Source organism: Eretmochelys imbricata, chromosome 1 (genome assembly GCF_965152235.1).
Source record: "Eretmochelys imbricata isolate rEreImb1 chromosome 1, rEreImb1.hap1, whole genome shotgun sequence".
Classification (NCBI taxonomy): Eukaryota; Metazoa; Chordata; order Testudines; family Cheloniidae; genus Eretmochelys; species Eretmochelys imbricata.
The window spans coordinates 310501432-310517435 of record NC_135572.1 but is presented as its reverse complement, the minus strand read 5'-3'; positions in this window follow the sequence as shown (position 1 = coordinate 310517435).

Below are 16004 nucleotides of genomic sequence, written 5' to 3'. Positions count from 1 at the left end.
ACGCCCATATAGTAGCAACATGGAGAGTGGCTTTTTTCTGTGCATAGTTTCATGCAGTGTGGGAATGTGGGTTGCAGACACATCCCTCTTTCTGCAGGGATATGGGTGGTAGACCCACTAGCTCCAGCTCCTCCCAAATTACACCCAAACCAACTTGTATGCTGTGGCATAGCTAGGTCCCGTCCCAGCACAGCAGATTTGCACCAGTTGTTCTGTGGTTGTGCTGAAGCCTCCAATCAACCATTGGTTGATTTATAAAAAATTATTGTTTTCAAGTAAGTTTGGCCATGTATTCATGAGATGGAAAGGCATTGACTGGCTCTCTGAGCTAATAGACTGATATGCTGACAAAGCTTTCCCTGTCTGTACCCTGGTGGGGGCAGCACAGCTATAATCTGACACATTTTCTTTCCCCCTCTGAAGAGGTAGGAAGGGAGGCATACTCACATTGGGCCATATGCTCCCCTTTGTAGTAAAAAGGGATGGAAACTGCTAAGATCAACACCAAGTTTCCATGAAACTGATCTGCATAAATTAATACCCAACCTGACAACTAGTAATGAGGAAAAAAAAAACATTTTTACCAACCGGCAATGGACCTAGCTAGAAACACCTGCTGAGGAAATGGTAACACTGTGGATATTATATTGGAAGATGGGTAGGGCACTATGACACACAGAAAAATCTGTAGTAAGAGGACATTAAAAGGATGATAAGTTCACAGCTCTTTGGAGTCTCTAGTTCATGAGTGGCAAAGTGGCATAGCAGCATCCCAAATAACAGAGTTGCTACACTTTAGAGCACACTAGCCATGGATCACATGGCTCTTTAGTGTTATAATTTAAATGCTCATGGCCAGATATTGCTTCCCAGACTAATGTGTGGAGACAACTATCTCCAGGTGGAAAGGGATAGGGGTGGTAAGGAGAGGGTGATACCAGGCCATCTTACACTCTGTCTATCTTGGCATCATTATTATTATTTCTATTACTATAGTACCTAAAAGCCACAACCATGGACCAGCAACCCATTGTGCTAGATGCTGTACAAACACAGAAAAAATAAAAGATAGTTCCTGCCTCAAAGAGCTAATAATCTAACAGATGGCTACAACAGATGGATATAAACAATTGAGGGATCACAAGGAAACAATGTGGCAATATTGGACAGCATGGTAGTTGTACTCTCAGCTTGACAGGCAGTGTGGTCAGCATACCAGAAGACAGTTACGTTTATTGTAGTCATCCCGACAAAGGAACGTTCTAAGGAAGTATTAGAAGGATGATAATAAGGTAGCTTTGTGGATGTTTACAGAGAGCTCTGTCCAACCATGAGGGGCAGCATGGGAAAAAGCACAAAGATGCTGTTTTGAAAATTTAACAAATGGGAGATGAAGGCTGGCATCATGGGCCAATAAGTGATGGGAATCACTATTTTGATAGTAAATGAGAGATTATAGTTAGGGTGGAGCTAGGCAGGAAAGGGCCTTGAAAGTGAAGACAAGCAGCTTGTGTTGGATATGAAAGGGAAGGGGGAGTGGAGGGATGCAAAGAGAGGGGGTGACAGGGCCAAAGTGATTGGTTAAGAATATTGTCTGCAGCAGCATTCTGGCTGGATATAACTGGGGCAAGATTGTATGTATCAAGGTCAGAGAAAAGTATGTTGCAGTAATTGAGACACAAGTGTAAGAGTCTGCAGGTCTTGAATCTGGGCCCATGGGTTCCCAGGCAGTCCTCATACCCTGGCTGCCAGTAGGCAGCTCACCAGAACTATTGGAAGTGAGGAGCTAGCAGTACATGAGATATCAGAGAGACAGCACAAAATGTTAGTGTGAAACAGGTTTGGAACAGAAAGGTAGATCCGTGAGCCATCTGCATAGAGATGGTAGTTAAATTTTTGTTTGTGGATGAGATTAGCCAGAGATAAGGTGTAGAGAGAGAAAAGGACCAAGCACAGAGTCCTGTGAAATCTCCATAGAAAGATGGAGGGCAGATGAAGAGAATCCTATGACGGACACACTGAAGGAGTGCTCAGAGAGATAGGAGGAGAACCAGGAGTGGACAGAGTCATGGAAGCCAAAGGAAGACAAGATTTCAAAGAAGGAGAGCATAGTTAACAGTGTGAAACGTGGATTGACAAGTCAAGGAAGAGGAGGCTGGAGTATCAGTTCTGAGCTCTATGGCTCCTCATCCCCATAGTGGCTCATGCTCTTCTTTGCACCATCCCACTTCCTGGAACCCCCTGGTTAGCTTTCTCTGTGATGCCAGGATCCATGTGGTGAGAAGGCACAGGCTGGGATAGAGTGAGTGCTATGCAGAATACGAGGAAATGGCAATACAGCTCTAGACTCTGTTACCTTCAACACAGAGCCCCTCTATTCTTGGGCATGCTTCCCTCTCTTGGAAATGTGGGGGTGGGAGGCAGGGGGAGCTACAGTGGCTACATACTGGGGAAGTTCTACCAGCATAGTGTGTTGGACCTTCATGGACAGTGAACAACTACCTCATCTTGACAGATCAGAATCTTCCTTCCCACTGGGGGTGGTGAGCAGCCAAAGCTGGTCTGCCCCCAAAGGCACCTGAACTCCCTAAGTTTTCCTCGAACAAGCCACCCAAATAACTGGCCCAGTCACCCATGAGTTGATCCAATAGTACAATCCCCTGATGTCCACTACCATTGATGCCTTGGCCCAGGCTGTCCACTCCCGCCACACCAACCAAGGAGATCACTGTGATTCATAGCTGAACTACTGCACATGAAGCATACAGGCAGAAAGTTAGCGTGCCAGTGGTGCAAAAACCTCTCCGAATGCCCCTGCCAGCAGTAAAATAACACTTACAGGACGATGCCACTGCAGTAAAGGAAGCAAAATGAGCCATCTCCTCCTCTGCAATCAACACAACAGAATCATGACTGACTAATCAACCCAGACTACATGGCCCAGACACCAGACCCAAACATTAACTGCTGTGAGGAGCTGTCAGTGATACTTCAATGATAAGATCAACTGAATACATATGGATGTAACTGGGAAATAAAATTCCACCCTGATCAGATTGTATTATCCATCCCACCACCCTGACTGAGTTTGGGCCCCATCCCACAGGCCTAAGTTCAAGAAGCCCTGAAAAATATTAAAGCCTGTAAAATGGATTTATGCTCCTCCTGACTGTTTAAAGACAGTGAAATAATTTATGCCGAGTTCTGAAGGAAATAATCAATGCCATTTTCAGAGAAGCACACCTACCAAACTCCTTGAAAAATGCGATAGTTTTCCCAATCCTCAAGAAGCCAACACTCAACTCTGAAGAGTTCTCCAACTACCATCCCATCTCCAACCTACCATTCCTGGGCAAAATAACTGAGAAAATAGGAACCTCCAACACTATGTGAGCTCAGCCAACATCCTGGATGCCTTAAAATCAGGGTTCAGACCAGGTCAACCGCCTACCAACTCCCTCTTACCCCCCAGAGAACACACCTACCGCAAGCAGAGTTCTGACCCCCAAAAGGTAGAAATAACAAACTCCATGAAACACACCAGGGATTTCACTTTCATTATTGATTTTATGAAGAGGGCGCTCAGATACTACAGTGATGGGCAGCAAAAAACCCTAAGATAGATAGCCAGTGGCTTGATAGCCAAGGTGGAGATATGGGGCCTTTTCGCATATGTCCATTGCTTCCTGCAGATCAAGTATATTTTTGGATATTATAGGTACCATAGAAAGTGGCCACATTTATTTAGAACGCAGCCCTCTGTACAACTTCTGTTTCCATATTTACAAAGGGAATGATTGTTCTTTATTTGTTTAGTGGACTAATCAAATAGCTTTTTAGGCTAATGGTATTTGGGGTATTTGCTAGGTTCACTTTTCTACAAAATAAATGTATGCAGTGAACAGAAATCTAATGGCTGGCTTGACAGCTCTGTAATGACTTTGCACAGAAACCTTCATTTTATTATAAATCTGAACATGGTACCTGTGAGATTCTTCATCTGCACACAAGGCAGGGTAGGTAGTACCCTTAGACTACTGGAGATGCATCTTAATATACTTTGTGAAAAATGCATCCAAGCTATGCTTAAAATGCCACTCTTCATAAACCCAAGCTACTTGATAACCTTTTTCCAGCTCTTTGGTGCACCATCTACCTGTCAGAGCTGTTTTCATTAAAATGCCGACATTGCCAAAACTGTTGTATTGTCTCAGTCCTTGAATAATATTGAGGCAAGGCTGTTTATCACCTACTCTAACAAGTATTAGAAGGAAAAGGAGTTGCTATGGAGGATATTCTCTAATTTTCATGAGCCCACTGTGTTATGTCAGTAATCTAGCTGTAAATAATTTCAGGGAAGTCAAGAACTGGTTACTATTTGAATAACAGAAAAATTGTACTCTGCTGGCCAGCCACCCTGAAATTACTTATAAATTGAGTTTTTTATGGGTCTGCAAAGAAAATACAAAATCACATAATACCATCGAAATAAAAAATCTGAGCGGTCTGTGGAAACCATCATCTTCGAAGTAATGAGTTGCAATGGGAACTACAGGAGCTCAGTACCTCTGAAATTCAGGCCACTTAATTAGGGGCTGGATTGTCCCTTCCATCTCATGGTAAAATCTTCATAAAGAGGAATCTCCACAAGTTTCCACTCATGGCGATACTCAACATCATTCCATGGTGAGTAGAGGGGTAGGCCCCTAAGTCTGCCCCCAGGCCAAGATCTCTATGAATTCTAGAGGGAAAACAGGAAGCCAGAACAGAGGTAGGAAGCATGGTCTAGTGCAGTGGTGGGCAACCTGTGGCTCTCAGGCCGCAGGCTGCCCGCCACTGCTCTAGTGGATAAAAACCATTGGTTTTTTGAGTCCCATTCCCAGTTCTGCTACAGACTTCCTGTGTGACTGTGGGCAAATCAGGTATTCTACCACAGGCCTTCATTTTTAACCTGTAAAATTGGGATAATACCTCCCTACCTTTTAGGGGTGCTATGAGGATAAATTCATTGCAGACTGAGAGGTATTCAGATACTACCGTGATGAGGGCCATATAAATACCTCAATAGTATTCTGACCCCTGCTGCCTGCCCAGAGTCTCCCTCTGGCCATAGCTTTTCTGGGACCTCCCACAGAGTCTCAGGCAGTGTTAATTGTTTCTTGTAAGCACCACGGAAGAAGAGATTCCCACTCTTTCCTCAGCCTGCTTGGCCCTCTGTGACTTTCCTGACATGCAATGAGACCTATGTGGGGTTCAGAGGAAGAGATGTGCCCTAGAATATATGAACCCCTCTTTCACACAGGCTAGGGAAAATTCATCGCCCCCACTCCATGCATGATGTGTAAGCATGGATTTAAGTAAACCATTTGACATTTTGGCCTATATCTGTGGGCTTTTATTTCAGCAAACAAGCCCCGAGATCCCAATCATTTAAGCCATTAACCCGTGCAAGAAGAAATCTGCCAGGCCATTTTCTGCTTTACTCAGGACTGAGAAAGGGTCTCCTCCTCAGCCCCCTTTCAAGATGGAAAATTTGCCTCCTAGAGGTCTGGATCTTATGAACAAATTGAGACACAGGTCATGTGAAAAGGAAGGAGGAGGAAAGAACCTGCTGAGAGAGAGAGATACAAGCTCTTCAGGAGTGTCCATGACTGTGCTGGCTCTCTACTCCACTCCCTGCTAGCAGAGCAGAGGCTCTCCCCTAGGTGTTAGGGTTTGCAGATAGCCTCTCGCTATAAAGCCAATCACATGCTGTCTACTTCTTCAACCAGCAGCTACACAAGTACACTGCCTACCAGTTCCATTTATTTTGTCTGGTTTCACAGATGGGACATTTATGAAGTGCATAAATCACATGAAAGTCACACAGTACTGAAGTAGGCTACAGACTGCTGAGTCATCAAAGCAGACTTCATGTTCCTACCCTGGAAAGACTCCACAGTTCTCTCCCGTGCTGTTGGTACTCGGAGACCATGCCTCTGATCAAGAGCCCACTTATGCTCTAAAGCCCTCTTCTGCCCATCCCCAGTAGAAACACTGCAATCACCTTGTTTGGGGGAGATAGAATTGTTCACCATCTGGGAGATTATGAGCCTTGCATCTTGTTATGGATTTCAATGGAGTCAAAATAATAATACTGTATATGATTAATGTAAATGTTATTGTTCCGCCTTGTTTTAACAGTTTGATTAATGGTAACATGTGCTGCTTCTTTTGCTTTGTTTTGGGGATGGACTCTTTTTCAGACATAGTTAAAGAATGCATTTTGAAAAATGTCCCAGTGACTAAATAGCCATGCTGACAGTGTAACAGAGGCTTTGTGTAATTTCAAAATGACTTAGTGGCTAATCTTTGTAAAAAAAATGTAGAATAAAGCTTTAATTAAAAAAAAAAGATTCAGTGCAGCCACAGTAAACACCAACAGGATTTATGGCTGCTGATTATGAAAGTGAGCCAAAAGCAATTCTGCATCATACTTCCTCCAACTTCTCACCTCACTCTTTCTCCTTTGCTCCTCCTATGTAAATTCTGAAGATGTTAATTAGCACATTTTATTCATTATTTGTAAGATCATAGGCTTACTAACGCAAACAAGGGCAGGAAGGAAGGGGAAACAAAGAAGTGAACTAACTTGCCCCAAATCAGCAGGTCATTAACACCACTGGAATAGAACCAGTGTTTTCCAACTCCTCATCCAGTGCCCTGTCCACTGGGCTGTACTATTTCTCCAAATTATACATATTGTGACAAAGTTCCTCCCCTGCCTTGGTGGGTCCTGTGCTTATTGATGGATTTGCTCCCCTCAGTGGTTCACAGCAGCCCTCAGTTTGGCCACTTTCGTGGCTCAAATCTCCCATTCACTCAGTTAGCGTCATGGGGAAAAGCAAGAAGAACAATTACCCACAGTCTCTGCTGATCCACCTAGTGGATCGGGGAACAGGCCAGAGACCTTCCCCTCTGGTGGAACCCACAGTCCAGGTCAACTCCTCCGGTATCAAGTAGGGAGTTGGGGGAATGGAGGGATGGGAGAACCTGGGCCCGCCCTCTACTCCGGGTTCCAGCCCAGGGCCCTGTGGATTGCAGCTGTCTACAGTGGCTCCTGTAACAGCTGCGTGACAGCTACAGCTCCCTGGACTACTTCCCCATGGCCTCCTCTCAATATCTTCTTTATTCTCACCACAGGACCTTCCTCCTGATGTCTGATAATGGTTGTACTTCTCAGTCTTCCAGTAGTACGCCTTCTCACTCTCAGCTTCTTGCACCTCTTGCTCCCAGCTCCTCGCATGCACACCACAAACTGAAGTGAGCTCCTTTTTAAACCGAGGTCGTATTGGAAAATCCCGGGAAGTGCTAAAGGCCACTGCTAAAGGCCCCTCCCCTAGCCTAGCGGGAGGGACCACTGGACCCAGGGACCAACTGATTATGGGGGACAACTAATGAAAAACAGGGACAGGAGTGAGGATCAAAGGTTCAAAATAAGGATGCCGGATGAGGACACTGAGCAGAGAACCCCGGACAGTGCCCACTGCTCCTCAAAGCTGTCAAGGGACCCAGCGGACGCTGGCCAGTGGAACTTGCCCGGATGCATGAAACTAGGGAGGAACGGAAATAGGCCCCGCAGTCGCAGAGCACCCCCTCGTACAACATCCTCCTCCTGGTATTGTAGATGGAGACTTTGGCCAGAGCCAGGAGGAGGTTGACGAGGAGGTCTCGCGACTTCGTGGGGCCATGGATAGGGTGTGCGAAAAGGAACAAGTGTGGGGAAAAGTGCAGCCAGAACCTCAACAAGAGGTGCCCTGATTAGCCTGCCTGTCTTAATTGATTCTGGCAGCTTCTTGATTGGCTGCAGGTGTTCTAATCAGCCTGTCCACCTTAATTGTTTCCAGAAAGTTCCTGATTGTTCTGGAACCTTCCCAGTTACCTTACCCAGGGAAAAGGGACCTACTTAACCTTGGGCTAATATATCTGCCTTCTATCACTCTTTTGTAGCCATCTGGCCTGACCCTGTCACAATATATGTCCTCTAGACTGTTTTGAAAATCTCAACTAGTCTGGTATTTTCTGTGATGCTTTCTTGTTTATTAACAAAGAATGTGCAATTTCCTGCTTCTCCAAGGATGGGGGGAACCAAAACCAAAAAAGAGCTGTATCTCAGCTTACAGCTCCAGTTTCTTTTAGCCAGAGCCTCCACTCCACAAACTTTCTCTGGGCTTCTTCCAATGTGACACCGTGCTTATAGGCTGCTGCGTGGCTTTCTTGCTCTGCCTCAGAGTCTCAGTTTCTTAACACACACACACACACACCTGGTCAGAACAGTACCTTCTACCCACATGGTGCTAGTTTCCATGCAAACTCCAATATACATTGTTCTAGATGTGTCCCTTTAACTGTCTCTAAAACCACCTTAAATGAAGAGCACATTCACACATCAGTTTCAACTCAACCCCTTTAATCCAGCTCATAACACTTTAATAAATGTTAAAATACAGTAGTCCTTAATTTTATTATGTTAGTGTTACAGCATTCCTATTTATATAACTTTATAGCATTGCTTTAGCTAGCCTTCCAATATTTCAATGACCTTGTTCCAGCACCATATGTCCATCATATATCAGGTTTACTTTTAAAACTATATCACATAAATAAAAGTTATGTTAATATTTCTCTGTGGACTATGGCTTACTCTTCAGTAGGATTATCTGTTTATGAGAAACACTTGCTCATGGTAGGAAGCACTACTGAGCCATTTATGTTTTGGTTGGTTATGCATGTTTAATATAATAAAATGTTCATTGTGTAAGGGTTTACAGCCAACTTTCTTCTAAATACTACTTTAAAAACATGTCTCAATCATTCTACAGGTAAAATGTAAGAATGATAGATGATTATTTTGTTTAATTTTAAATCTAAATCAAGTATGAACTCATGGACTTTATAGGAGGTATTATAAAGTAGAAATTCATTATACTACTCTATCTCATATTAATTTCAAAACATTGTTAATGTAAGGTTTATGAAATAAAAAAGATCATCCTTCTCCTAAACTTCATGAGATTGTATTATGCTAATTTATTCTGATGTGTAGTCTTATTATTCTGTCTTACATATTTTAATACAAACAATTATAATAAGAATCTTCTGCAATTATCATGTGATAAGAGCAAAGTACTGAGCTGCAGGATACTAGTGCCATCCTGAATATTTTTTTCTGAATACTGCTACATAAAGGTCATCGAAATCTGAGGACTGGATATTGATTTATATTGGTCTTCAGAATGAGTACTCTGAACAAATTATAACTGAGCTTTTAGTCATTTAGATGGATATTTCCAGCCAGACCAAGGCCTACCCACCTTGTATGCAGGCATAATTTAGTTCATATTTTGAACTGAGTGCTCAATCTGAGTACCTGTAATTCTAAAACATTGATTTTTACCTTCTAGCAATCTGGTAACCAAAGGGCAGCTACTCAGAATTGAACTGCAGGTGTAAATTTTGCAAGCTTAAATTGCAGCCTCAGAAGTGATCCCACCCTTCTGGAAATGTACCTCTTCTGCCACATTTGTTTTTTTGCGTAATGTCTAAAATGCTCTTCTGAAGTCAGATTGAATGGTCAGTGTTTAAATAGAACACCACTGATCACAATGGAGAATTCTGGTTAAAAATGGATGGTATTATAAGATGCAGAGATAATCATTGCAAGAGAAATGATAAGCCCTTTTTTTAGACTGCACTGCCTTACCTCTCCTACCTGACTGTCCTCCCCTTAATTCTCACAGACGTGACTGTAACCCCACTTGTGCTCTGGTCCTATTCCCCAAATGACAGCCCCACTTTCTTTTGCCTGCCCAGCATTTATTTGTGCTGTCAAAGATTCCATTCTCTCCATGTCCTACTACTGAATGGTCTTTCTGCCACATGTGAGTTCTATTTCCTTCCCTAGATTCTCACTGGCAAAGCTTCCATTTCCTTCAAACCCATACTGCCTGCTAGACCCATCTGCTCCCTTGCCTATATCTTGCTCTGAAGGCCAGTGAGCAGCCATTCAGCAGGAGGGTTAGATGGACTTGTACTGGAGTGAAGAGGAAGTGGTGAGGTATACAGCAGGCTGGCCATATTAATCAGACTTCAAAGAAAAGAGCATGTATACAGCAGCAAAGAGAAGTGTAGTACCCCTTGCTCCATTTTAATGGTTATGTGTCACGACCAGGATGTGGGTGGTCTGACCTAATGGTCGGCATGGCATTCAGGAGCCAGTCTGGGTCAGATACCAGAAGATCAGAATCAGATATATGCCAGAGGGCAGACTGAGTCAGGTTTCAGGAGGCAGGAAAGGTCAGGTTACCAGGAGATCAGAATCAGGCAGTAGGAGTAGGTAGTACAAGGGAAGCAGTCCTAAGTCTGGAAAACTCAGCTGCATGGACAACAACCTGTTCTTGTGCTCAGTTTAAATACAAGCAGAGAACCAATCAGGACCACCCAGAGTTCCGCCTCTCCGATCCCGGGACTGGAGTCCTGTCAGAATTCAGCATCTAGTTCTGATGACTGGTGGCAGGTTTGAACTTACTGGCTTGTAAGAGCCCTGTGAATCAAGGTTTGAGACCTGTGGTCTCTGATGCTATGTGATAATTTATTTCAATTGACTTTCCGTAGCTAGAATAATGCCTCATTATCATGGTGTTTTCACTGTTGTTGTAGCTGTGTTCAGACCTGAAGAGCTCTGTGCAGCTCAAAAGCATGTCTTTCAGCAACAGATGTTGGTCCAAAAAAAGATATTACCTCACCCACCTTATCTCTCATTATGTTGTGTAATACTGCACAGGAAAATAATGTAATAAAATAATGCATTTGCTGGGGCATCTTCTTGTGATAAGAGTTTCATTCTGTGAGTCACTGTCCAAGCAGTTTGTTTGGAGAATATTATTTTTCAGTCTTTAATTTATTATTGTTTTACCCTGCCACTGACAGAGATGCTGCTTTTCAAATTCATTATCATTGCTGCTTCTCAACATTTCCCAAATGAAACAATGGTACGATACAGCTCCATGCTCCCATTTTCCTGGTAATAGCTTTCTCCAAGGAAACTGATAGGTTTTAAATTTATGTTGATAATGAAGGTACTATTTGTCTACAAATATCTTAATAAAGCCATTTTTTGCAGCACAGTGCTCTTTGTGCTTTCCAGGTCACTGAAAATGGGACAGAATGCTCTGAGCTATGTGCTTTTCTGAGTGGAACTGTTTTGTTTACGTGCACTGATGCTCCACTTGTAAGGAAACCAAAAAAAAAAAAAAAATGCAATCTGTAAAATGCACAAGACCATGTTATTTTATGCTCCAAGTTTAACAAAATAAACACATACAACCCTCCTCACTGATATTTGAAATGCTTTGCAGTCTTGGTCAGCTGCTGAGCATTCCATTTTGTTAATGCATTTAATCATTTTTAGAGCCCTTCAAGTCTAGCGCTCATGTGAAGCCATTTTATTTATGCTACAGCACTTTAATATGATAGTGCTGTCCAGAGCAGAAATTATTTCTTTTTAGATATTTTTCTCCATATCAAGGAATTAAATGTTTCTAATTTGAAAAGAGAAAAATAATAAAACTAAAAATATTTTATGAAACCGTGCAACATCACTGAATTAATTATAAGAAGTGTGTACTCTATAGTGCCTTTCATTTTAAAGAATCCCATAGTTCCATATAGTTTATACCAGGGAATACACTGATTACTGGGCGGGCAGAGGTGCAACAGAAGAAAAGTTGGGGTGAGGAGAAACCTGGATTGAAACTGCACAAGATGTATGGAAAAGGGTATCACAAAAACAGTAATAAGCTAGAGGCAGGCTTGCACCTATTCTGGGTGGAGGGACTGTGAGTGTGTATGGAACAAAACAGATTTTTTTAACAGCACACAGTAATGCTACAAGACAAGAAGAATTCCACAGTGGTTGTGGTAGGTCCAGAAAAGGAAGCGACAGACGAAAATTAAAGGTTCAAAAAGTTCTGCAAAATGCCAGGTGCTTTTAATTTTACCATCCAAAAAAATAGCAGGAGTTACAATTAGGGCTGCCAATTAATCACAGTTAACTCATGCGATCAACTCAAAAAAATTAATCATGATTAATTGCACTGTTAAATAATAGAATAACAACTGAAATTTATTAAATATTTTTGGATTTTTTTTACATTTTCAAATATATTGATTTCAATTACAACAGAGAATGCAACGTGTACAGTGTTCACTTTATATTATTTTTATTACAAATATTTTCACTGTAAAAATGATAAACAAAATAAATAGTATTTTTCAATTCACCTCATACAAGTACCATAGTGCAATCTCTTTATCATGAAAGTGCAACTTACAAATGTAGGGTTTTTTGTTACATAAACTGCACTCAAAAACAGAACAATGTAAAACTTTAGAGCCTACAAGTCCACTCAGTCCTACTTTATGGGAGATAATGCTGCCCACCTCTTAATTACAATGTCACCCGAAAGTGAGAACAGGAGTTCGCATGGCACAGTTGTAGCTCGCATCACAAGATATTTACATGCCAGATGCGCTAAAGATTCATATGCATCTTCATGCTTCAGCCATCGTTCCAGAGGACATGCTTCCATGCTGGTGACACTTGTTAAAAAAATTATCCACTAATTAAATTTGTGACTGAACTTCTTGGGGGAGAATTTTATGTCTCCTGTTCTGGTTTACCTGCATTCTGCAGTACATTTCATGTCATAGCAGTCTCGGATGATGACCCAGCACATGTTTGTTTTAAGAACACTTGCACTGAAAATCTGACAAAATGCAAAGAAGGTACCCATGTGAGATTTCTAAACATAGCTACAGCACTCAACCCAAGGTTTAAGAATCTAAAGTGCCTTCCAAAATCTGAGAGGGATGAGGTGTGGAGCATCTTTCAGAAGTCTTAAAAGAGCAACACTCTGATGCGGAAACTACAGAACCCAAACACCAAAAAAGAAAATCAACCTTCTGCTGGAGGCATCTGACTCAGATGATGAAAGTGAACATGAAACAGTCCGCACTGCTTTGGATTGTTATCGAGAAGAACCCGTCATCAGCATGTCCTCTGGAATGGTGGTTGAAGCATCAAGGGACATATGAATCTTTAGCGCATCTGGCATGTAAATATCTTGCGATGCCAGCTACAACAGTGCCATGCAAATGTCTGTTCTCACTTTCAATTGACATTGTAAACAAGAAGCAGGCAGCATTATCTTCTGCAAAAATAAACAAACTTGTTTGCGCAATAGGACTGATTGGACATGTAGGCTCTAAAATTTTACATTGTTTTATTTTTGAACGCAGGTTTTTTTGTACATAATAAGTTCAAATTTCATGATAAAGAGATTGCACTTCAGAACTCGTATGAGGTGAACTGAAAAATACTATTTTTTTGTTTTTTACAATGCAAATATTTATAATAAAAAATAAATATAAAGTGAGCACAGTACACTTTGTATTCTGTGTTGTAATTGAAATCAATATATTTGAAAAAGTAGAAAACATCCAAAAATATTTAAATATATGGTATTTTATCATTGTTTAACATCACGATTAATCGCGCAATTAATTTTTTTCATCACGATTAATTTTTTTAATTGCTTGACAGCCCCAGTTACAATTATAAACCAGTAATTCCATTGCACAAAATACACTAAAAGCACATTTTGATGGGTAGTACATAAAATAAATGAGAAAAATCCTCTTTTACAGACTGTAAATAACACCAAATTTTCCCATGGTGGACTTTGAGTCTTCACAAGCCCCACAGCCTGCATACGAAGTCAGCAAATAACCTCCCTATCTGCAGGGAACTGGCACTTATATAAAAATATACATGTTCAAAACATTGCACAGTCATTAACTAATTAATTCTCATAACACCCTGTAGTGGGGTCGGGACTCACCCCTGCAGCGCCGCCTGCTGGTCGTCCAGGGAATAAGTGTTTTCAGCCTCCGGAGTGCCCTCTGAAGGCCGGTGCCCTCTCCCAGGGCTGATTTCAAGCCCTTCAGGGCAGGACCGGGTGACCACCCCGCTACACACCCCCATAGGCAGATGAGTAAATATTATGCTGATTTTATTGATGGTGAAACAAACCAGCCAGTGAAGTGATTTCCCAAGGTCTCACAGTGAGTTAGTGACAGAACCAGGGTTAGGATGCCACCTAAATCCCATTGCTATAATCTTTTCTCCAGATCACAGTACCCTCCCCAGGGCCACCAGACCCAGTTACGCAGAGGATATGTACTCTCAAGAATGAATCAGCCTATGGTATACCCGCAAGTCATCCATATAGTGAGTATCCAAAGTGCTTCGCTCAAATTCTGTAACAGCGTAGTTGTACAGTAATTGGTGATTGTCTATACATATAGATGGACTAAATTTTCCAAATGACTATTGATTTTGGTGTCCCACCTAGAGGTACCTTAAAAGGGTTTGATTTTTAGAGGGTGGGTGAAGAGCATTTTCTGAAAATGAGGTGTCTCAAGTTGAGCACCCAGCAAGTGAAGGCATCCAATGTCACTCATCTCTTCTGTATCTGTATATCACTTATTGCCTGCCTTACTTGTTTCTCGCTCCCCTTTCTCCTACCCTCCATCTCTGTCTATTCGTTTGGTCTTTTTTTGCCGTGCAAAGCATTGGGCTGGGGTTGTTGCGCCTTTTTATTTTTTTTGTAGTTGTGCAGTGTCTATCACATTGCGGGTGCTACCAGAAACAAACAATAACAATAAAAATCCAAATGAACTATCGGACGAATTTAAGTAAGCAGAATATCACCCAAATTGGAAATTGGCCAGAACACCAAGGCTAGGAACTCTAGTCTAACGTAAAATGACACAGGATTATGAGCTCCATCCTGCAAGGTACTGAGCTCTTTGGCCCCACTCCAGCAAAGCACTTGAGCACATGTTTAACTTTAAGCACATAAGTAGTCCCATTTTCATCAATTTTCAGTTTTTCAGGGCTAGAATGCTCAGTACCTTGCAGAAACTGAATTAACAGTTTTATAGGTTCACTGTTGCAGTGTTTAAGGCCAGAAAAGACCACCAGATCACCCAGTATGAGCTTCTGTATATCACATGTCACCAACACCGCATAGCCACCCACCCACTACACCCAGCAACCAAAGACTACATCCCTCAGGAGACTAAACTATTGTGTGCCACAGGCAGAGAATAGGAGGCATCAAAGTGCTCCAGTGTCTGAGGTCCTTCAATGGCATGGAATTAGCTAAAATATACTCAGATGATCCTTGCAAGCGACCCACACTCCATGCTGTAGAGGAGGGCAAAACAAGGTCACTGTCAATCTGACCTGGGGGAAACATTCTTTCTCAACCTAACATATAGCGATCAGTTAGACCCTGTGCAAGTGACTAAGAATCAGCCAGCCAAGCACCTGAAAGAGAGAGAATTATCAGTATCACCTCGGAGCACCAGCCTACCGTGCCCAGGGTTCCATCATCCCATCTCTAGCTGTGTCCATTTCTGACGCTTCAGAGGGCAGGGAAGGAGGAGGGAAGCCACAACAACCCCAGGGTAGATTGGGGAGGAAGGAATCCCTTCCTGATTGCTGAAGGTTACTATCTGAAGCATATTTTAGGAACATAAGATATGAACAGGAAGGGACCTCCAGGGCAGCTGAGCTCAGTCACCCAGAGGATGGTATCTCCAGCAGTATATTGTCCCCAACCTCTATTTAAGAACATTATTTCACTCATGGGGAAGAGTTCCACCTTCTGAATCACTAATATCATTGCCTCTATCCATTAGATATTTTTGGAGGTCTTCCAATCAATAACTAACCAAGAGCCTGTTAAGCTTGGGCCTGTTAAGCTTGGGAAATATGATGAGATCTCAGCCTACAGTGGTATGGTTCCAAGCTTCCAGAATTATACATTTGATTTTCAGATAATGAAAGAAATCAATATATTTTGACGATATAAACATAACCAAGGAATCCATGGATC